Source organism: Oryctolagus cuniculus, chromosome 8 (assembly GCF_051225735.1).
Source record: "Oryctolagus cuniculus isolate XC-2025 breed Fujian yellow rabbit chromosome 8, ASM5122573v1, whole genome shotgun sequence".
NCBI classification, from domain to species: domain Eukaryota; kingdom Metazoa; phylum Chordata; class Mammalia; order Lagomorpha; family Leporidae; genus Oryctolagus; species Oryctolagus cuniculus.
In genome coordinates, this window is record NC_142874.1 from 29,693,724 (window position 1) to 29,717,013 (window position 23,290).

General features: G+C 42.5%; 1 pseudogene; it reads left to right on the forward strand.

Annotated features, from left to right (window-relative positions):
* The first annotated feature begins 14,122 nt into the window (after positions 1-14,122).
* Positions 14,123-15,990, forward strand: LOC149124951 (bifunctional phosphoribosylaminoimidazole carboxylase/phosphoribosylaminoimidazole succinocarboxamide synthetase-like; annotated as a pseudogene).
* The last annotated feature ends 7,300 nt before the right edge of the window (positions 15,991-23,290 follow it).

A 23,290-nucleotide genomic window follows, 5' to 3' on the forward strand; every position in this document is an offset into this window, starting at 1 on the left:
ATCAGGGTGGGATCATCAGTTCCAACAAATGCACCACGCTTCTGGGAGATGTAAACCAGCGGGGAGTGTATGTATGAGGCAGGGGATGTGAACCACCTCTGAATATCTTCTGCTTTATTTTTCTCTGAACCTAAAACGTATCTGCTCTAGGAGCAATTACAGCCATGCACCAGAAGTTCCCTGCGATTGTTTTCTTAGCTGATAAGCATCCAGTATGAGCCATTGCAACAGGATTTACTGCCACAGAGAATTACCTCCTCTAAGCAAGGCACAGACTAATAGAGAAGACAGGAAAAGTAAACATTGGTTAAAAGGCCTCAACCACCTTTATTCCACGTTGCCTGAAACAACCACCCAGTGGCAGAGACACCCGTCAAACAAATGCACCTCTCTTGACTTTCAGGCCTCAGACCTGAAATTGCCAGTGGCTTCTCTCGGTTGGACCACATTAATCTCTTAAACAAGAAAATTCATTCAAAAGTAATGAGAAATGAGAGGGAATGTTATAATTACCGTGCATTTACGATGTGCTTGTACTCAATTATATATATAATTTAGTACATATATATAATGCATTACATAACATATTATTATATTACTATATAATAATATATAATAATATATAATATATTATATATTTTATATATAATTAGATAATTTAGCTCATATATATCATATGACCATTTTCAGTAGCTCTTACTAGCTGACCCTCTCTATATAAGGATGTATAGAGAAGGAAACAGGCCCAGAGAGATGGAGTAACTTGCCCAACATCACACACCTGGAGATGACCAGAAACAGAATTCAAGATCTGTGTTTCTACTACACCACACTACATCAGAAGTCATGGGGATTTTTGACCAGTGTTGATACACTGGTCTCCAAACTGCACAACAAGCTAGTCCTGACTAGCATCATACGTTTCAAATCTATTGAGAATATTTTTCCATATTTGAATTGGTGGGTATTTGTGTCTCAGCCTAAGTAACTTATACCGAGTCCTCTAAGGAACAGGCCCACGTGCGGCTCACAAGCCTGAAGCTTTCCCTCAGACGTCAGGTTTACCTTCTAGACTGTGTGGCTAGACTACTTGTTGCTGCTCTATGTTTTCAGTCCTTGCAGTCTCTCAGAGAAAGCACCAAGAACTGCACACAGTGCAATGCCGACAACTTACTTGATTCACTGTGAGGCTGATTCAATAGTGATTGCTGGTTGCATTAATATCAACTCAGAATTATTCACAATACCACGCAGGCGGCTGCTTGACACCGCAGCTAAGATGCTGCTTGGGACACCCACACCCCCTATCAGCGTCGCTGGGTTTGAGTCCAAGTTCCGCTTCCAGTTCCAGTTTCCTGTTAATGCATGTGCTGGGAGGTGCTGGTGATGGCTCAGATGTCTGGGTCCCTGCCACCCCTGTGGGAGACCTGCATGGAGGTCCAGACTCCTGGCTGTAGCTTAGCCAGCTCAACTGTATTTAGGACGGAGAGAGTGTGACTCAGCAGATGTAAGATCTCTTTCTGTATCTGTTTCTATTTGCTTTTCAATAATTTTTTAATTTAAAAGACAAAAATACCCCAGGCTGGGGGTTTTGACAACAGGCATTTATTTATTTGTCACAATTCTGGAGGCTGGGAAATCCAAGATCAAGGTGCTGGCAGATCTGTCCTGGGCAGGGCCCATTTCCCAGCTTGTAGAAACTGCCTTCCCAAGAGGCACTCCCATGGCCTTTCCTCAATGCATGCTCACAGGATGCGGGGGCTCTGGGATCCCTTCCTCTCCTTACGAGGGCACTCACTCCTGTAGTGGGGACCCCTGCCCTTATGACCTTGCCTAAACCTAATCACCTCCCAAAGACCTGAATCCCAATAGCATCACTTCAGGAATCAAGACGTCAACACAGGAGTTTGGGAGGATGTTAACGTTGAGTATGTGATGCTACTGGCTTGGTGAGAGGCTCTACATTTTCATATAACATATCTATAGACTTTTATGAAAATATGGGGGGGTCGGCTTTAAACAACAGGTACTTATTCTCTTGTGGTTCTGGGGGTTGGAAGTCCAAAAGCAAGGTGCAGGCAGCGCCTCTGGGAGACCCTGCTTTGTGCCTCTCCCAGCTTCTGGTAGCCCCAGGCATTCTCTGAATGACAGCAGCACTGTCATTTCTGATGTTGCTTTTATGTGGCATTCTCCATGTGTTTCTGTGTCTTAGTGATGATTTTTCATAAAGGCAGTGGTCTTCTGAAATTAGAAGCCTACCCTACTCCAATATGACCTCATCTTTTTACAAAAATGGTGGTGAAATATATGTACATTAAATTTATCATTTTAATAATTTTAAGTCTACAGTTCAATGACAGTAAGTACATTCACAGTGTTGTACAACCCTCATCATCACCTATCTTCAGAAATTTTTTCATCTTTCATTGCTAAAGCTCTATTAAACAACAGCTCCCCAGTGCCCCACTTCCTGCAGAGCTTGGTGACAAATGTTCTTCTGTTTGTCTCTCAAGTTGACAACTCTAGAAGCCTCAGATAAGTAGAATCCTTATATACAACATGTGTCTTCTTTGAGCTGGTTTATCTTTGCCCTTTTATGACTGGCGTGTTTCACTGACCATGAAGTCGCCAAGGTTCTTCCAAGTTGCAGCGTGTGTTGGAATGTCCTCCCTTTTCAGGCCCTAGTAACATTCCACTCCTTCTTCTGTTCATTCACACTTGGGATATTCTCACATTTGGGCTGCTGGGAGCTTGGATGTGCTAACATCTGTCCAGATTCCTGCTTTAAATTGTTTTAGATAAATACCAAGAAATGAAAGTGCTAGGTCGTATGATAGTTACGGGTTTAGTTTTGTAGGAACTGTCATACTGTTTTCCAGAGCTGCTCTGTCATTTTTACATTCTGTCCAGTAGCATACAAGGCTTCCATTTCTTCCACATTTTACCAACTCTGGCTAATTTCTGTTTGGTTTTATTTTTATAGTGTGATCATGATGGATGTAGAGTGGTATCTCATTGTGGCTTTGATTTGCATTTCCCTAATGATTAGGATGCTGGGCATCTTGGATATTGGTCATTTGTGTACCTTCTTTGGAGAAGCATTTATTTATGCCCCATTTTTAAATTGGATTGGATGGCTTTGGTTGTTGAGTTGTAAGGGATCATTACCCTCTCTGAATATTAATCCATTATCAGATACATGGTTTGCACATAGTTTTTTCCAGTGGATTGTATCTTCATTTTTGGGGGAAAGTACCTTTGTTGCACAGAAGTTAATTATAGTAAAGTCCAGTTTGTCTGTATTCCTTCAATTATCAATGTTCTCAGCGTCAAAATCTAGAAATCATTGCCAAATCCAATTTTTCCTTTGCTTCTGGGGTCTTTTCTAAGAAGTCTTTCCCAAAGCACTGTCTTGCAATAGTTTCTCCAGTGTTCTCTAGTAATTTGATGGTTCTGAATGTATGTAAGTCCTTACTCCATGTTGAGTAGATTTTTTGTGTAAGGTGTAAGGTAGGGTCTTGCTTCACACTTCTGCATGCAGAGATCCAGTTTTCCCAGCACCATTTGTTGAAGAGACCGTCCTTGCTCCAGGGATTGGATTTAGCTCCTTTGTCAAAGATAAGTTGGTTACAGATGCAGGGACTGATTTCTAGAGTTTTTATTCTGTTCCATTCGTTCCGTTAGTCTTTGTATGTCAATACCAGGCTGTTTGGATTATAACTGCCCTGTAGTATGTCAACCCAGATGTCTATCAACTGATGACTAGATAAAGAAATTATGGTATATATACACTATGAAATCCTACTCAGTGGTAAAAAAAATGAAATCCTGTGTTTTGCAACAAAATGGATGTAAATAGAAACCATTTTATTTAGTGAAACAAGACAACCCCACAAAAACAGATACCGTATGTTTTCCCTGATCTGTGGTAACTAATAGAGTACCTAAAATGTAATATTTTGGAGTGAAGTTGACATTTTGAGATTATTTGGTTGTTTATAACCCTTGTCTCTACTATTGGGGAAAAGTGTTTTTTTCTTCTTACTATTTATTGAATGTTTTACTTAGTGTTGGGTTAATCTTATGAGTATGAAGTAAACTGGAAATAGATCTTTGTATAAAATAAGAATAGGAATTGGAGAGGGAGGAGGAAGAAGGGTGGGAGGGAGGGTAGGGTGGGAAGAATTACTATGTTACTAAATTTGTATATACGAAGTTTGTATACCTTAATACCATTTTTTTATAAAACTTGGTAGAATTAACCAACAAAGCTATTCAGTATGGAGAAATTTCCGATGATTGATTCTGATTCCTTACAGTTGTAAGTTAAGTCTATTCTGATTTTGTGTTTTATTGTATATCAATCTTGGTAGGTTGTGTGTTTCCAGAAACTTGTCCATTCTACATCAGTTAATTTCTTGGCATGCAAGATTTCATAGTGCGTTCCTTTAATCATTTTTCTTGCAACAGAATCAATAATAATGTCTTACTTTCATTTCTGATCTTAGTAATTAGAGTCCCCCCGCCCCATGTCAGTCTGGCCAAAGATTTGTTCGTTTCATTGATATTTTCAAAGAATTGACTTTTAGTTTCATTGATTTTCTTTATTTTTTTCCTATTCTTATTAGAAATCTTTCATCCAATCTTTATTATTTCCTTTTATCTGCTGGCTTTGAATTTAGCTTGTTCTTTCTCTTCTAATTCTTGATTTGTTAAATTAGGTTGTTAATTTTATATATTTTTTTCTTTTTTAAGACAAACATCTACCATTATAAAATTCCCTCTTAACACCGATTTCATTGCATCCCTTCAGTGTTAGTATTTTGTGTTTTCCCTTTGGGTTGTCTGAGGATATTTCCTGATTTTCCCTGTGAGTTGTTTGACTTTGTTTAATTTCTACGCATTTGTGTACTTTACTCTTTTCCTTTTGCTGTTGCTTTTCAGTGACCTTTATTGTGATCAGAAGATATTTTGGGTGGTGTTAATGTTTTTAAACTTACAGAGAATTGTTTTGTGGCTTCACATATGGTTGTTTTATCCTGAAAAACATTCCATATGCCTTTGGAAACAGTGTATATTGTTCTCACGTGTACTGTTTCAGATGCCTTTTGGGTTCTGTTATTCTATAATATTGTTCAAATACTGTATTTCCTTAAAGATATTCATTCCTAGCCGGCGCCGTGGCTCAATAGGCTAATCCTCCACCTTGCGGCGCCGGCATACCGGGTTCTAGTCCCGGTTGGGGCGCCGGATTCTGTCCCGGTTGCCCCTCTTCCAGGCCAGCTCTCTGCTATGGCCAGGGAGTGCAGTGGAGGATGGCCCAGGTGCTTGGGCCCTGCACCCCATGGGAGACCAGGAAAAGCACCTGTCTCCTGGCTCCTGCCAGGATCAGCGCGGTGCGCCGGCTGCAGCGGCGGCCATTGGAGGGTGAACCAACGGCAAAGGAAGACCTTTCTCTCTGTCTCTCTCTCTCACTGTCCACTCTGCCTGTCAAAAAAAAAAAAAAAAAAAAAAAAAAAGATATTCATTCCTGTTGTTCTGTCCACTTTTGAAAGTGGGTAATTGAAGTCTTCTTTTATTATAATAATATCAGTTTCTCCCTTCGCTTCTGTCAATATTTGCTTCATATATTCTGGATTTCTGATATTTAATTAAAAAAAAAAAAGATTAAGAGACAGAGTGACAGTGACAGAGGGAGAGACAGAAAGAGAAAAGGGAAGAGAGATCGAGATCTCCTATCCGCTAGTTTACTTCCCAAATGGTCACACTGGCTGGGGATGGTCCAGGCTGAAGTCAGGAACCAGAAACTCCATCTGGGTCTCCCTGAGGTGGCAGGGGACCATGTACTTAGACTATCTTCCACTGTCTTTCCAGGAACATTAGCAGGCATCTGGATTAGAGGCAGGGCAGCCAGGACTTGAATCAGCATTCTAATACGGAACGCTAGCATCGTAAGTGGCAGCTTAACCTGCTGAGCCGAAGCTCCAGGCCCTATGTGTTTATAATTGCTGTATCTTCTCAGTGAATTGGTCCTTTTGTCATTATATAATGTCCTTCTTTGCCCAATATAACAGTTTTTGACTTAATGTGTTTTGTATGAATTAGTACAGCCAATCCATCTATCTTTCAGTTATTATTTGCATGGAATATCCTTTTAAGTCTATACTTTTAACATACATGTGTTCTTAGAGCTAAAATGAATGTGTCATAGATAGCATGTATTTGGATCATGGCTTCTCACCCACTCTGCCTATCTATGACTTTTGATTAAGAAGTTCAGTCCATTTACACTTGACAGGGAAGGACTTACCTGGCCATCTTGTTATTCTTCTGTATGTCTTAGAGTTCAATGTTCCTCATTTCCTCCATTACTGCCTTCCTGTATCCTCCATTGATTTTGTTTTTTAAGTGTCATTACACATTTCCATTACTGTATATTCTATAGGTTTTTTTTTGTTACAATAGGGACTTCATGTAACAACCTAAATTTATAACAGTCTATTTTGAAGTGATACCAATTTTACTCAAGTTGCATATAAAAAGTTCTACTGCCAGGCTGGCATTGTGGCACAGTGGATTGAGCTGCTGCCCATGATGTCAACATCCTGTGTGATCACCAGTTTGAGTCTCAGCTGCTCCACTTCTGATTCACCTCCATGCTAATGTGCCTGGAAAAGCAGTGAAAAATGACTCAAGTGCTTGGGCCCCTGCAACTCATGTGGGAGACCCAGATGGAGTTCCAGGCTCCTTGGCTTTACCCTGGACCAGCCCTGGCTGTTGTGGCCATCTGGGGAGTGAACCAACGGATGGAAGACCTCTCTCTCTGTCTCTCCCTCTCACTGTCTATGACTCTACCTCTCAAATAAATAAAATAAATTTTAAAACAAAAGAAAGATGTATCTCTCCCTCCCTCTCTCCCTCTGCTGCTCTGTAATTCTGCCTGTCAAATAAATATAACTTTTAAAAAATCTACTGCCTTCACTTTATCTTACTAATGTTACAAATTACTGCTTTATTCTGTACTCATCAACACAGATTAACCATTTTCTTTTAATCTTGTAGAAAAATTAATTTTATCTACAAACCAAGGTCACAATACTGTTTTTTATATTTGCCCAGGTGTTTGGTTTTGCTGGTAACCCTAATGCCTTCATGTAGCTTGTAGCTCCTGTCTAGCCTCATGTCTCTTCAGCTGGAAGGACACTCATCACTCGTTAGCATTTCACACAGGGCAAGTCTAGGGGTAGTGTACTTCCTCAGTTTTTGTTTGGGAGTATCTCAATTTCTCATTCATCTTTGAAGGACAGTTTTGCTCAATACAGAAAACTCTGTTGACAATTGTTTTCATGTGGCCTGGGCCTCTAAAGTTCCTGCTGAGGCAGTGAGCATTTAGCCCTGCATTAGGATGTCATCTGGGGGCCGGCGCTGTGGCGTAGCGGGTAAAGCCACCACCTGCCGTGCCGGCATCCCATATAGGTGCTGGTTCCAGTCCCAGCTGCTCCACTTCCCATCCAGCTCTCTGCTGTGGCCTGGGAAAGCAGTAGAAGATGGCTCAAGTCGTTGGGCCTCTGTGCCCGCGTGGGAGACCCAGAGGAGGCTCCTGGCTTCGGATCAGCACAGCTCTGGCCGTTGAGGCCATATGGGGAGTGAACCAGCGGATGGAAGACCTCTCTCTCTTTCTCTGTAACTCTGCCTTTCAAATAAATAAATAACTCTTTTTAAAAAAAAAGATGTCACCTGCATCCCTTATTATAGTGCCTGGGTTCAAGGCCCAGCTCAACTCCCAACTCCAGCTTCCTGCTAATGAGCATCCTGGGTTGCAGCAGGTGATGGCTCAAGTACTTGGTTCCCACCACCCACGTGGGAGACCAGTATTGAGTTCCTGGTTCCTGTCTTTGGCCTGGCCAGCCTAGAAAGTTTGCAGGCATTTGGGGAGTGAATCAGCACATGGAAGATCCTTCTCTGTCTCTGTCTCTCTGCCTCTCTTCTTTTCAAATAAATGAAGCTAACTGAAAAAAAAAAATTGTTAAAGTTTCTACTGAGAAATTGGCTAATCATCTTATTGAAAATGTCTTGTATCCTGAGTTGCTTTTCTGTTGCTGTTTTCAAGATTCTGTCTTTGGACTGTTTGATTTTAATGTGCTTGGCTTCACATACTTGGTATTTGTTGAGTTCTTTAGACTTCTAGATTCCTGTTTTTTTTCCTCAGATTTTGGAAGTTTTATGCCCTTCGCTGTTCAGATAAACTCTCTGCTCCTTCCCTTCTTACTTCTCCTTTTGAGATACCCTAATGTACATGTGGGGTTCACATGATGATGTCCTGTAAGTCCCTCAGGCTTTGTTCATGTTACTTGGTTCTTTTGTTTTTTCTCACCCTCATACTTACTTGTTCCAAATGTCCTGTCTTCAAGTTCACTGATGATTTCTCCTGCCTGGTTGAATCTGCCCAGCAAATTTTTCAATTCAGTTATTGTAACGTTTCTATTCCAGAATTTTGTTTTGTTTTAATAAGTTCTGTCGTGGGGCTGGCGCTGTGGCGCACTTGGTTAATCCTCTGCCTGCGGTGCCGGCATCCCATATGGGCACCGGTTCTAGTCCCGGTTGTTCTTCTTCCAGTCCAGCTCTCTACTGTGGCCTGGGAAAGCAGTAGAGGATGGCCCAAGTGCTTGGGCCCCTGCACCCGCATGGGAGACCAGGAGGAAGCACCTGGCTCCTGGCTTCGGATTGGCACAGCGCCAGCCATAGTGGCCATTTGGGTAGTGAACCAGAGGATGGAAGACCTCTCTCTCTGTTTCTCACTGTCTGTACCTCTCCTGTCAAATAAATAAATAAAAATCTTTTAAAAAAATAAGTTCTGTCTCATGCTTGATATTATTATTCTGTTCATAAATCATCTTCCCGATTTCCTTTAGTTCTTTGACTGCCTTTTCCTTTGCTTCTTGAACATGTGTAAGATAGTTGTTTTGAAGTCTCTGTGTAGTACATCCAATACCTGTGTCTCCTCAGGGATCCTTATAGTGTGAAGGCTTTCACACTGATTTCTTTCACTTCCTCCACATCATTTCGTTACTTGATAGCTCATTTCTTTTTAGCATTGAGTAACAGTCCATTGTGTGGGTGTAACACAGTTTTTTTTTTTTTTTTTAATATAATTACTCTTTATCCATTATCCATTTAGAAAAGACATCTTGGTTCTTTCCAAGCTTTGGCATTTATGAACAAAGTTGATTTTTTGTTGACATAGATTTTCTTTTTTTTTTTAAAGATTTATTTTATTTATTTGAAAGACAGAGTTACAGAGAGAGGTAGAGACAGAGAGAGAGGTCTTCCATCCATTGGTTCACTCCCCAGATGGCTGCAACAGCCAGAGCTGTGCCGATCCATGGGATGCTGGCTCTTCAGGCCAGGGCTTTAACCCGCTGTACCACAGCACAGGCCCCGGCATAGATTTTCAACTCATTGAGTAAATACCAATCCAGTAAATACTGGATTGCGTGGTAAGAACATTTAACTTTATCATAAAATGACACACTGTCTTCTGTAATTGCTGTGCCATTCCCAGTCATGGATGAGAATCAGAGTTGGTCCACATCCTCTCCAGCATTTGGTAGTAGCAGTGTTTTAGATTTCGTCCTTTCTAATACCTGTGTAACTGCATCTCCTTGTTCTAATTTCAATTCCCTGATGGCACACGATGTTGGACACGTCTTTTCATATGCTGTTTTCTTTCTGTGAATCTTCTTGCTGAAATGCCTCTTACATGTTTAAGTTGGGTTGTTCAGTTTCTCATTGTTGAGTTTTAAAAGGTCTTTGCATGTTTAAGATTCCAGTTCTTTCTTTTAAAAAATTTTTATTTATTTATTGCAGAGATATAGTTACAGACAGAGAGGGACAAAGAGAAAGGTCTTCCATTCTCTCCACAACTGGTTCACTCCCCAAATGGCCACAGCTTCTGGAGCTGGGCTAATCTGAAGCCAGGAACCTGAGCTTCTCCTGGGTCTTCCACACAGATGCAGGGGCCCAAGCCCTTGGGCCATCTGCTACTGCTCTCCCAGGCCACAGCAGAGAGCTGGATCAGCAGAGGAGCAGCTGGGACACGAACTGGCACCCATATGGGATTCCAGTGCTGCAGACGGAAGCTTAGCCTACTGTGCCACAGCACCAGTCCCAGGTTGTTCCTGTTGATTATCAGGTAAGTGTTGGGCAAAGGTTTCCCTTGGGATATGGTTTGTCTTTTCATGCTCAGCACGATGGTATTGCATTAAATGTATGGATCAAGTTGGGAAGAACTGAAAACTTGACAGTCTTGAGTCTTCCTCTCCATGTACTGGAAATCACTCCATTCATTTAGTTATTTGATTTTTTTTAAGTCAGAGTTTTGTAGTTTTTCCTCATAGATCATGTATTTATTCTGTTAGGTATATATCTTAAGTATTTTCTCTCTCTCTCTCTCTCTCTCTCTCTCTGATGCTAATGTAAATGGTATTGTGTTTTTAATTCAGGTTCTACTTGTGCATTGTTTGCATGTGAAAAAACAGTAGAATCTGTAGATAAGCCTTGTGTCATGCATCCTTGTTATAGCTGCATGTTAGTTAAAGGAGTTTCATTGCTATTTTTTATTCTTTGGGATTTTCTACATAGGTGATCTTTTCACTTGTAAACAAAGACAATTTTATTTCTTTCTTCCAAGTCTACTTACTTTCACTTACTTTTCATATCTTATTGCAATAGCTACAACTTCAAGTACCACGTTGGCTGGAAATAGTCTAAGCAGACATTCTTACATTATTCCTGATTTTAGTGGGAAAGCATTTAGTTTCTCACCATGAATTCTTATGTTAGCAGTAAAATTTTCATTGAGGAAACTCCCCTCATCCTACTTTGGTAAGAGTTTTATTTATTTTTAAAAATATTTATTTTATGTATTTGAAAAGCCCAGTTACAGAGCGAAAGAAGGAGAGACAGAGAGAGAGAGAGAGAGAAGTGGAAGGGATGTGAGGGGAGGGGGAAGAGGAGAAAAGAGAGGTCTTCCATCTGTTGGGTCACTCCCCAAATGGCCACAACAGCTAGGGCTGGGCCACACTGAAGCCAGGAGCCAGGAGTCTCTCACATGGGTACAGGGGCCTAAGAACTTGGACCATCTTCTGCTGCTTTCCCAGGCATATTAGCAGGGAGCTAGATCAGAAGTGGAGCATCTGGGACGCAAACTGGCACCCATATGGGATATTAGTCCTGAAGTCAGTGGTTTATCTCACTGTGCCGCAGCACTGGTCCTGATACATTGTTTATAATTTTCCTTTCTTATATCTTTTTGTGGTTTTGGTATTAGGGTGATCCTGGCCTCATAGAATCAGGTAGCATTTTTTTCTGCTTCTATTTTCTGGGAGAGATTGAAAAGAATTGTAATAATTTATTTCTTTTTAAAATGTTTTCATTTATTTGTTAATTTTTATTTATTTGAAAAGCTGAGAGACAATGAGAGAGATATCTTGCATTGCCGGTTTACTCCCCAAATGTCCTGCAGCCAGGATTGAGCCAGGCTAAAGCCAGGAGCCTGAAATTTAATCTGTGTCTCCCATATGAGTGGCAGAGACCCTAGTACTTGAACCATCACCTGCTGCCTCCCAGGTGTGCATTAGCAGGAAGCTGGAGTCAGAAGCAGAGCTGGGACTCAAATCCAGATTTTCTGCTATGGAATGTAAGTGTCCCAAGTAGAGTCTGAACCATTGCACCAAATGCCCTTCCCACACCCCTCGTGTCTTTCTTAGATATTTGGTAGAATTCACCAGTGACTCCTATCCTGATGCTCCCTTTCTTGGATGGTTATTAGTTTATTGATTCAACTCGTTGACCTTTTTATCATCATGTAATCTTTATCCCTGATAATGAAATCTGCTTTGTCTGAAATTTTCACAGCTAACCCACCTTTCTGGAATGATTATTCAGACACTGATATATCTGCTTATGGTGTTGATGTTAGCATAGTGTATCTCTCTCTATTTATTCACTTCTAATCTGTTTTATCTAACTTTGTTTTTGTTCATCCAGATACCATATAGCAGAATCTTATTTTATTATCCTCTCTGATGATCTCTTTTACTTATTTATTTTAAAGTATTTATTTATTTTGAAAGAATTACAGAGAAGAGGGAGAGACATAGAGAGAAAGAGAGAGATCTTCCATCCACTGGTTCACTCCCCAGATATTCACAATGGCCAATGTTGGGCCAGGCCAAAGTCAGGAGCCTGTAGGTATTATTTTGAATAAGCTATTTTCCGCTAAATCAAATGAGAACAAGTAAAAGATTTTATTTTACCCTCGTTTATTGCACCAACACTCTTCCTTTATTTTTTATAGATCCAATGTTCTGATATATATAATTTTTTTATTTTTTAATGTTTCTTTGTCTTCATCTACTTGAAAAGCAGAGAAAGAGGGAGCCAGAGAGAGAGAAAGAATCTTCCATCCATCCATTCATTCTCCAAATGGCCACAACAGACAAGGCTGGGCTAGGCTGTAGACGGGTTAGGGTTAGGGTTAGGGAACTCCCACATGGCGGGGTGCCCAAGCACTGGAATCATTATCTGCTGCCTCCTGGGATGCATTAGTTGGAAGCTGGATGTGGAGCAGATTGGCCAAGACTCAAACCGGCACTCCCATGTGGGGTACATCAGCACCCCAAGCCTCAGCTTAACACACTGCACGATAACACATGTCCGGATCTGTATGATTTTCCTCAGTAGTTTTTTTTCTCTAATATTTCTTGCAAGGCAGGGCTACTAGCAACAAGTTCCCTCGGTTTCCCTTTGTCTGAGAAACACTTTATTCCTCCTTCACTTTTGTACAATAATTTGATGGGTACTACATTTTAAGTGCTATGTTGTCTTCTTCCACACTTTAAACATTTTATTTCACTCTCTTGCCTGCGTGCTTTGTTAACAAAAGCCTGACATCATTCTTTTCCTTGCTCCTTTATTGGTAAGATTTTTTTTTCTCCTGCAATCTTCTTTTAAGTTATATTCTTTTTCTTTGGTTTTCTGCAGCTCAAATATTAAATAACTATGTGTGGGTATACTTTAAAAATCTCTCTTGCATTGAGCAGGCATTGTAGCAATGGGGTTAAGCCACAACCTGTGACTCAGGCATCCCATGTCAGAGCACCAGTTCATGTCCCAGCCCCTCCATGTCTGATCCAGCTCCCTTGTAATGCATCTGGGAAAGCAGCAGAAAATGACCCAAGTACTTGGGCCTCTACCAGCCACAAGGGAGACCGGGATGGAGTTCTGGGCTCCTGGCTGCTGCCTGGCCCAGCCCCACTGTGACAATTTGGGGCGCGAACAATGGACAGAGTGCTCTTCCCTCTGCCCCTGGTATTTAAAATATTTCTCCTGCATGATATTTGCAGTTTCCCAGATCTGTGCCTTGTGTCTGTCATTCATTTTGAGAAATACTCAGTCATTATTGCTTCAAATGTTTATTCTGTTCATTTCTTCTTTTCTTCCCCTTTTGGAATTCTCAGTACATGCTACCCCCTTTCAGATCGTCACACAGTCCTTGAACGTTTTGTCTGTCCTTTTCATTCCGTTTTCTCTTTGCATTTTGGGTTTGGATGTTTCCATTCACATTTCCGCAGGCTCAGTGCATCTCAGTGCATCTCTGCTTTGCTGTGTCCAGCCTCAAAGGCCTACATCGTCTTGGCTAGTGTTTTTGGTTCCTAGTATTTCTGCTTGATATTTTTTCTTAAAGTTTCCATATTTCTGCCTACATTTCCCTTCAATTCTTGGCATGTTGTTTACTTTTTCCATTAGAATGCTTCACCTTGTAATCATAGTTGTTTTATTTTTTATTTTATTTGAAAGGCAGTGAGATAGAGACATAAGACTTTCTATCTACTGGTTCACTCCCCAAATGCCTGCCACAGCTAGAGCTGGATCAGTGGAAGTCAGAGCCCAGAAGTCGATCTGGGTCTCCATGGTGAATGGCAGGGGCCCAAGCACTCGAGCCATTACCTGCTGCCTCCCAGAGTGAGGAGTAACAGGAAACTGGAAGCTGAACTGGGCCTCTGACCCAGGCACTTCGATATATGTGGTGTCCCAAGTGGAATCTCAACCACTCCACCAAATGTCTTCCTCCATAGTTGTTTTACATTCCTGATGTGACAATTCCAATATCTCTGCCATTTCTAGACCTTGTCTGTCGCTTGCCTATGTCTTCAAACTGTAGGTTGTTTTGTTTTTGTGGATTTTAAAAATTTTTTTTGTCTGTCAGTATTTTCAGAGGTAGAGTTTTTTTAAAAAAATTATTTGAAAGGCAGAAAAATGCACAGACACACACAGAGAAAGAGAGCTCCCATCTACTAGTTCACTCTCCAAATGCCTGCAGCAGCTATGACTAGACTGCGATGACGCTGGGAGCCTGAAGTGCAACTGGACTCCCCCATGGTGGCAAGGACTCAGCAACTTGAGCTTTCACTCTTTCCCCTCAAGGTCAACATCAGCAGGAAGCTGGAGGCAGGAGCCAAGTATCAAACCCAGGCATGCTGATCTGGTACGCCAGTGTTTTAAGTTTTGTCTCAACCACTAGCCTAAACACCCACCCTTTAGGTAAAGACTTTTTTTTTTTTTTTTTTTTGACAGGCAGAGTGGACAGTGAGAGAGAGAGACAGAAAGGTCTTCCTTTTTGCCGTTGGTTCACCCTCCAATGGCCACTGCGTCCTGCGCGCTGTGGCCGGCGCACCGCGCTGATCCGAAGCCAGGAGCCAGGTGCTTCTCCTGGTCTCCCATGTGGGTGCAGCCATCCTCCACTGCACTCCCGGGCCACAGCAGAGAGCTGGCCTGGAAGAGGGGCAACCGGGACAGAATCCGGCGCCCCAACGGGACTAGAACCTGGGGTGCCAGCATCGCAAGGCGGAGGATTAGCCTAGTGAGCCGCGGCGCCGGCCCTAGGTAGAGACTTTTAATGCCCCTTCCTAAATAAGCAATAGAACAACCAATCAAAAAAAAAAAAAAAAAAAAAAACAGTAAAGTCATGAAAAAAATCATCTGAAAAAGTCTGAAAAAAATCATCAACCACCTTGACCTAATAAAAATCTATACATCACTATACTCAACAGCTATAGGATGTTAATTCTTTTTGAATGCACAAGGCATATTCACTTAGACCATAAATTCTGGGCCATAAACAATCTTAATAGGTTTAAAAGAATTGAAACTGTATGGAATATGTTCTCTAACTGTGATAGGAATGAATTAGGGACCAACAACTACAGACTGTATAAAAAGAGCCTCTATTCCATTTGTGGCCATGGCCTCCAGTCTGCTCAGGATAGCAGTGACAGCTGAAGTCATGAGTTTTGGCAGGGAAAACTGAGAGTGAAGGGAATCTTTGACATTTTAGCAGGTCCAGGAAAAGCCCTCCAGTCCAAGGACCAGATTACAGCAGGACATGCAACCCAAAAGAATTACCTGGGGGGAAGCTGCGGTCTCCAGTAAAATGATCAGTTGTAATTTTCAGTTGTTACAGGAAGCAGATACCACAGCTGATTTCAACCAGAAAATGGAGGGAGTTGGCTTTCATCGCACCCCAGTGTGACATGATTCCGACTGACTGTGTCTGCGGAATAGCACTGCTTCTTTTCTCAAAAGGAATCCTGGTATCAAGGATGGATGTAAGTTAGGCCCACTTGAAGTGGGAGTGTTTCCAGGGATGATGCCTGTGTGACCACAGGGGTCCAAGGAACAGCTAACGGCTGCAAAATTTTGCTTTATTGGGCTTGCTGTGGGCAAACTGAAGTGGATATCATGAGATGTAACACACAGGTTATTCCTGAAGTGCTGCAGAAGTCTTGGTTGCCCCAGAACTGTACACTGTTTGAAGTCAAATGTGGTGTTAATTTAACTACCAAGGAAATTGTTCTTGTTGGTGTTATTGATAATGGTTCCTGGAGAGTCTGGCCACCAGGCACTCAAAGCCAACAGAAAGACAAATAGCTGTGGATAAAGTAGAGTTGCTTCTGAAATCAGAAAGTGAATGCAGGGTCATCATATTAATGGACTCCCCTTGGGATCTAAGTCACTACGCAAAAGCCAATGAGCTTTGGGGAAATTTGAGGCTTGGGGAAATTTGAGAGAACCAGATGACACTGAGAATTGAAACTGAGGATGAAGGGGCTGGCGTCCCCTTGTGCTTGTGGTGGGGGCAGGCAGAAGCCACCGTGAACGGGAACACTGCACACGCAGTTCTCATCCGCCTCCCCGCACAGCCACACCGAGGATGTGTGGTCTGCTTTCCCACCAGCCGGCAGGTTCAGCCGTCTGATCACGCTTTGGCCAGCAGGGTGAGCTCCGTTCGCTGCGCAGACACTGCATTCGACACCCATTCGGGATGGGCCGAACTGCAAGCAAGCATGTTGAGCGCGTGGATCTCCTTGAAGCAGGCTGACGAGCAAATCAGACAGAGGGTGTGATATTTAAGAAAGAACATCATTGCACTTTTTAGGAGAGAAACGACAAATTGCTAGTTTAGCTGCAAGAAACAAATCAAGCAAGATGAAAAGATGATTTTTAAATCAGAAAAAAACCGTATTAGTGAAAAAGATGATATGTGGAAAAGACTTACATATTTGGAATTGAAACAGCGCCTGTAGAAATAATCCATGAGTCAGAGGGAAAAACACATGAAAATTAGAAAATATGTCAAGCTGAATGATAATGATAATGCAATGTATCCAAATTTACAGGGAACAAGCAGTACAGGGCTCAGAGGGAATGATGTTTGTAAAGGAGAAAGGGCTAAACTAGATGATCCAGACTCTCCCTTCAGAATTTAAGATGAGCAAAATAAACCAAAGTAAGTACTAATAAAGAGATCTATGAAAAAGAAAACAGAAAAACTCTGAAAACAATTTTTTAAATTAACGTAGATGGCATGGGTATTTGAAAAAATTGATATATCTAGATCCTTAGCAAAACTCATAAAAAGCAATCCAAAAACCTCATAATTCACTAAAATCCAGAATAACAGAGATAATCACTGTAATAATTAATGATAATAAGGATATCTTATAATCAACTTTATGCCAATTGAGTTGACATCTTAATAAGAGGGACAAATTCTTGAGAAATTTCACTTGCCAAAACAGACACATGAAAAAATAGAAAATCTAAGTAATGCTTTGTCTATTTAAGGATTTTAAATAATTACCAAAAATCTTCACACATAAACACACCATAAGTCCAGATTGTGTTACTGGTACATGCTATCAGACATTTAAGAATGAAATAATACCAATTTTTTAAGAACAGCATAGCTATAATACCTAAATTCTACAAAGGCATGCCAGAAACAGAAAAGGAAAGACCAATATCCCTCCTGAATTTAGACAGAAAAATATTCTTAAGAAAGACTAGGGAGAGCAAAGTCATTGGTGCTAATATTTCCTTGTGTTTTCCGTAGAGTTTATTTAACATGAGTTGTGGGAGAGATGGCAGGCAGGTGGTGGGCAGGGCAGAGGTGGCTGAATCAAACGCTCAGGAAGCGCCCCGGGCCGGAGGCACCCGCAGCCAGTTATCAAGTTTTCACTTGGTATTATCAGAAATCACCACATGGGATCAGTGTTTTGCATACTGGGTAAAGCCGCCATCCCATGTGGGCATCTGTTTGAGTCCTGACTGGGCCACTTCGGATCCAGCTCCCTGTTACTGTGCCTGGGAAAGCAGCGGGAGAAGTGCTGGGGACCCCACAGCCACACGGAGGACCCAGAAGAAGCTCCTGGCTACTGGTTTCAGCCTGGTGCAGCCCCAGAAGAAGATGGCCCAAGTCTCTGGGCCCCGGCACCCATGTGGAAGGCCCAGATGAAGCTCTTGGTTCCAGCCCTGACTGTTGTGGTCATTTGGGAAGTGAGCCAGTGGATGGAAAATCCTCTCTCTGTCTCTCCCTCTCTCTCTCTCTATAACTGCGCCTTTCAAATAAATAAAAAGAAATCTTTTTAAAAAAGAGAACAGAGTTAAAATCCCGACTCTGCCACTTAAAAAAAAATTACCACCCCCATCCCAGAAAAAAGGCACCATTTGTAGTGTTAAGTTTCCATTCATCAGAAGGCATGGTGATCATTAATATGTATGTGCCTGATAATAGAGCTTCAAAATGCATGAAGCAGAAATCAATAGGATTAAAGAAAAATTATATCACCCCTCTTTCAAATAACCGACAGAAAAATCAGATGAAAATGTACTGAATGACTAACAAACCTGAACATGCCCAGCCGTACCGACTTGATTATGCAGGTGTGCAACCTCTCCTGAGAATTCATTGTTTTCTAAGAATGCAGTGCCTCTGCTGAGACAGACAACCGTGTGGGCCACAAGACAAGCCAGATAAATGTAAAGAAGAATGAAATCTTACAGAATGTGTTCTCTGACTTCAAAGAAATTAAACTGCTTTTCAAAAGCCTCCCAATTTGGACATGAAGCGACATATTGATAAGTAATTCATGTTTGATAGATGAACTCGAAAACAAATTTAAAATATCTCAAAAGAAATGCTAATGGCTATGTGACACATGAAAATTTGTGGGATGCTGCTAAAATGGTGCTTAGAGGGACATGTGTAACTTTCAGTGCTGCTGTTGGAAGAACGGTGGTTTAAGCAGAATGAAGAGTGACTGCTAACGGCTGCAGAGTTTCTTTGGGGATAAAGAAAATGTTCAAAACTTGATTTTAATGGTGATTATACACATCTATGAATATATTAAATACCATTGAAGTGTTCACATTGAAGGGGTGGATTATATGAAAAAAAAAAAAAAAGAAGAAAGGTATAAAAATCAATGACCTGGGGCCGGCGCTGTGGTGTGGCTGGTAAAGCCACCACGTGCAGTGCTGGCATCCCATGTGGGCGCTGGTTTCAGTCCCGGCTGCTCTGCTTCCATCCAGCTCCCTGCTAATGCACCTGGGAAAGCAGCAGAAGATGGCCCAAGGGATTGGGTCTGCACCCACATGAGAGATCCCGAGGAGTCTCCTGTCTCCTGGCTTCAGCCCAGCCCAGCCTTGTGGCCATCTGGGGAGTAAAAGAGCAGGTGGAAGATCTCTCTCTGCCTCTGCCTCTCCCTCCCTGTAACTCTGCCTTTCAAATAAAGCAAATAAATCTTTTAAAAAATATATCAACGCCCTGAAGATTCAAATTAATCACTGGTAAATGTAAATTTAATTGAAACGAAGTAACAAATAGGAACTAAGAGAAGAAATCAGTGAAACAGTACAAGCAAACAAGGAATTGACGAAACAAAAATTGGGCTTTTTTCTCTGAGGTGATGAACAAAATTAAAATTAATAAAACAAAATTCAAAAGAAAAAGCAGCAAGAGCACCCAATACCAATATTTGGAATATTACAAACTACCCATTAAAAGGATATTAAGGATATTATGAATAATTTTATGCTAATAATTTGGTTAAAATGTACAAGATCTTTGAAAAACATCATTTAGTAAAATAGCCACGAGATATGAAGATAATCTGAATTACCCTGTACCTGTCTATTAATTAAAATTCATTATTTAAAAGGTTAAAGTGTTGAAAACTGCAGGCCTGTGGTAGTTTCTGGATAGGAAGTGTTAGCCACTGAGCTGTGTCCTCATCCAATCAGCTGCCTCAATTCTATTTCCTGCTTATTCTCAACTCAGGTTGGGTAGTTTTATGTTGTTTTTGCCTCCAGGGAAAAGGTAGTTCATATTAGCAGTGTCAAGGAAGAAAACTATATGAACATGTTCATTGATGCAGAAAAAAGCATTTGATGAAAGTTAGCATCCATTCACGACAGAAAGTCTATTAGGAACAGAAGGGAGTGTCTTCAATCTGATAAAATGCATGTATACAAAGCAGCAGCTAACATCAATCAAATTGGTAAAAATATTGAATGCTTTCCCTCAATGATTGGGACAGAGTCCAAGGGTGTGCATGCAGATGGCATCTACTCAGTGTCGTGCGTGGAGCCTTTGCCAGTGCAGGAAAGCAGCAGAGAAAAGCAGAAAGATGGAGAAGGAAGCACTATCCCCCTCTTCGTCAGCAGAGAACAGCTACTAGAACTAACAAGTGGCCCGTGCCGCGGCTCACTAGGCTAATCCTCCGCCTTGTGGCGCCGGCACACCGGGTTCTAGTCCCAGTCGGGGCGCCGGATTCTGTCCCGGTTGCCCCTCTTCCAGGCCAGCTCTCTGCTGTGGCCCGGGAGTGCAGTGGAGGATGGCCCAAGTGCTTGGGCCCTGCACCCCATGGGAGACCAGGATAAGTACCTGGCTCCTGCCATAGGATCAGCGCGGTGGCCATTGGAGGGTGAACCAACGGCAAAGGAAGACCTTTCTCTCTGTCTTCTCACTGTCCACTCTGCCTGTCAAAAAAATAATAATAATAATAACTACCAAGTGGGCCTGACTGTTCACAGGATGCAAGCCAGGTAAGACCAGGGAGTGGGACTGAGCGCAAGGAACGCAGAAGTAGACCTCGAGGAACACACACCAGCGGAGATGTCTCCAAGTACTTGAAAGGTTTACGTAGAAGAGAATGGCAGGCAAAGTGGGCTCCACGCAAGTTGGGTTTTCTTTTTATTTATTTTCATTTTTTATTTGAGAGGTAGAGAAACACAGAGACACACAGATATTTTCTATTCACTGGTTCACTTCCCAAATGTCTCCAACAGTCAGGGCTGAGCCAGGGCAAATTCAGGAGCCAAGAACTCAATCCAAGGCTCCCATGTGGGTGGCAGGGATCCAACTCCCTGAGCCACCATCTGCTGTCTTCCCAAGGTCCACATCAGCAGGAAGCTGAAACTGGCAGCTGAGCCAGACTCCAGCTCAGCCACTCCCACGTGGGATCCGGGCTCTGAAGGGGGACTGTACCACTGGGCCAAATACCAGCAAGGCTGTTTTCATTTGAATCACCTTCTTCTCCTTCTCCTCCAACTTAACTTTCTAATATAAAACACTCTCCAGCTCCAAAAAAGTTGCAAACACTCTACTAAACATCCTCCCTGAATCATTTGAGAGAAAGCCATTTACAGAGTGGACCTTATCGCTGACGGCTCCAAGGGGTATTTCCAAAAAACGGAGATGTTCTTCCCCACAGCCAGAGGGCCATGTTCAGCAGCAGACAGTGAACATCAGCACGGTACTGCCATCCACTCCTTAGACCCCATTCTGATCTTTCCACTTGTTCTTATTTTTTTAAAAAAAGATTTATTTATTTATTTGAAAGAGTTATAGAGAGAGGTAGAGACAGAGAGAGAGAGAGGTCTCCAGATGGCCACAATGGCCGGAGCTGTGCCGATCCGAAACCAGGAGCCAGGAGCTTCTTCCGGGTCTCCCAGGTGGGTGCAGGGGCCCAAGCACTTGGGCCATCTTCTACTGCTTTCCCAGGCCATAGCAGAGAGCTGGATTGGAAGAGGAGCAGCCGGGACTAGAACTGGTGCCCATATGGGATGCCGGCACTTCAGGCCAGGGCTTTAACCCACTGCACCACTGCACCACAGCACTGGCCCCTCCACTTGTCCTTATTATGTAATTCATTGCACAGAGGTCTGTCAAACATAACTAAATTGCTGTTTCATCATTTCCCTGTGCCTGTTTGCTATTTAGTGGAACATTAACAGGTTATTGGGGGAGGGAGGGAGGCAGCTTGTCAAGTGCCTTTCTACTGTTATTTATTTGAAATACAAAGTGAAAGAAAGAAGAGACAGATTTTTTAAAAAAGATTTTTTAAACTCTTATTTAAGATATACAAATTTGATGCATTTCATATATACAGATTCAAGAACATAGTGATACTTTCCATCCTACCCTCCCTTCCACCCATGCTCCCACCCTTTATTTGAAAGGCAGAGTTACAGAGCGGGGCAGGGGAGGGGAGAGATCTTCCATCTACTTCCATTCACTCCCCAAATGGCTGCAATGGTTGGAGCTGTGCCAGGCTGAAGCCAGGATCCAGAAGTTTCTTCCAGGTCTCCGACATGGTGCAGGGACCCAAGCGCTTGGGCCATCTTCCACTGCCTTCCCAAGGTGCATTAGCAGGGAATCAGAAGGTTCAGAAGTGGAGCAGTCAGCACTTGAACAAGTGCTCATGTGGGAAGTTGGCATCACAGGTGGTGGCTTTACCTGTATGCCACAATGCCAGCTGACAGAGAGCATTCTTCCACCTGCTGATTCACTCCCCTGGCTAGCCCAGGCAGAAGTATGGAGTCTGGAACTCCAACCAGACCTCCCGTGTCAGTAGCAGGGACCCAAGTGCTTGAGCCTCCCAGGGTGCCCATTAGTGTGAAGGCAGAATTGGGAGTGGAGCCAGAATTCAAACCCAGGCAGTCCTATATGGGATGTAGACTTCTCTAGCAGCATCTTAACTGATGTGCCAAATGCCCAAGACTGTTGCCATGACCTTTGCTCTTGATGATTGTCTTTTTTTTTTAAAAATATTTTCTTTATTTGTTTGAAAGGCAGAGTTACAGTGAGCAAGAGACTGAGAAAGAAAGATCTCTTCCAGCCACTGGTTGGTTCACTTCCTAAGAGGTCACAGTGGTCAGGGCTGAGCTGAGCCACAGCCAGGAGCCTAGAGCTCCATCTATGTCTCCCACATGGGTGCAGGGGCCCAAGTACAGGGGGCATTTTCTTGCCTTTTCCCTGCGTTCGCAGGGAGCTGGATTGAGAGTCGAGTATGTGGCACTCTAAATGGCACTCCAGTATATGCTGGTGTCACAGGTGCTGGCTCAACCCAGTGCCTCACAATGCCAACCCTGTTAAGTGCCTTTGTAAACCTGAAGACCATTACTTAATGTTTGGTTCAGTGTCCTGCTTTTTAAAAAGGTTACACATGAAATAACACTACTTGTAGAAGCATGTAACAGGGGTTGGTGCTGTGGCGCAGAGGGTTAACGCCCAGACCCTAAGCACAGGCATCCCATATGGGCACTGGTTTGAGACTCGGCTGCTCCACTTCCAATCCAGCTCTCTGCTGTGGCCTGGGAAAGCAGTAGAAGATGGCCCAAGTCCTTGGGCCCCTGTACCCGTGTGGGAGACCCAGAAGAAGCTCCTGGCTCCTGGCTTCGGATCGCTGCAGTTCCTGCCGTTGTGGCCAATTGGGGAGTGAACCATTGGATGGAAAACCTCTCTCTCTCTCTCTCTCTCTCTCTCTCTCTCTCTACCTCTCTTCTCCTTGTGTAACTCTGACTTTCAAATAAATAAATAAATCTTCAAAAAAGAAGCATGTAACAGCAGAATACACATTTTCCTCAATTTCCTCAACAGACTAAC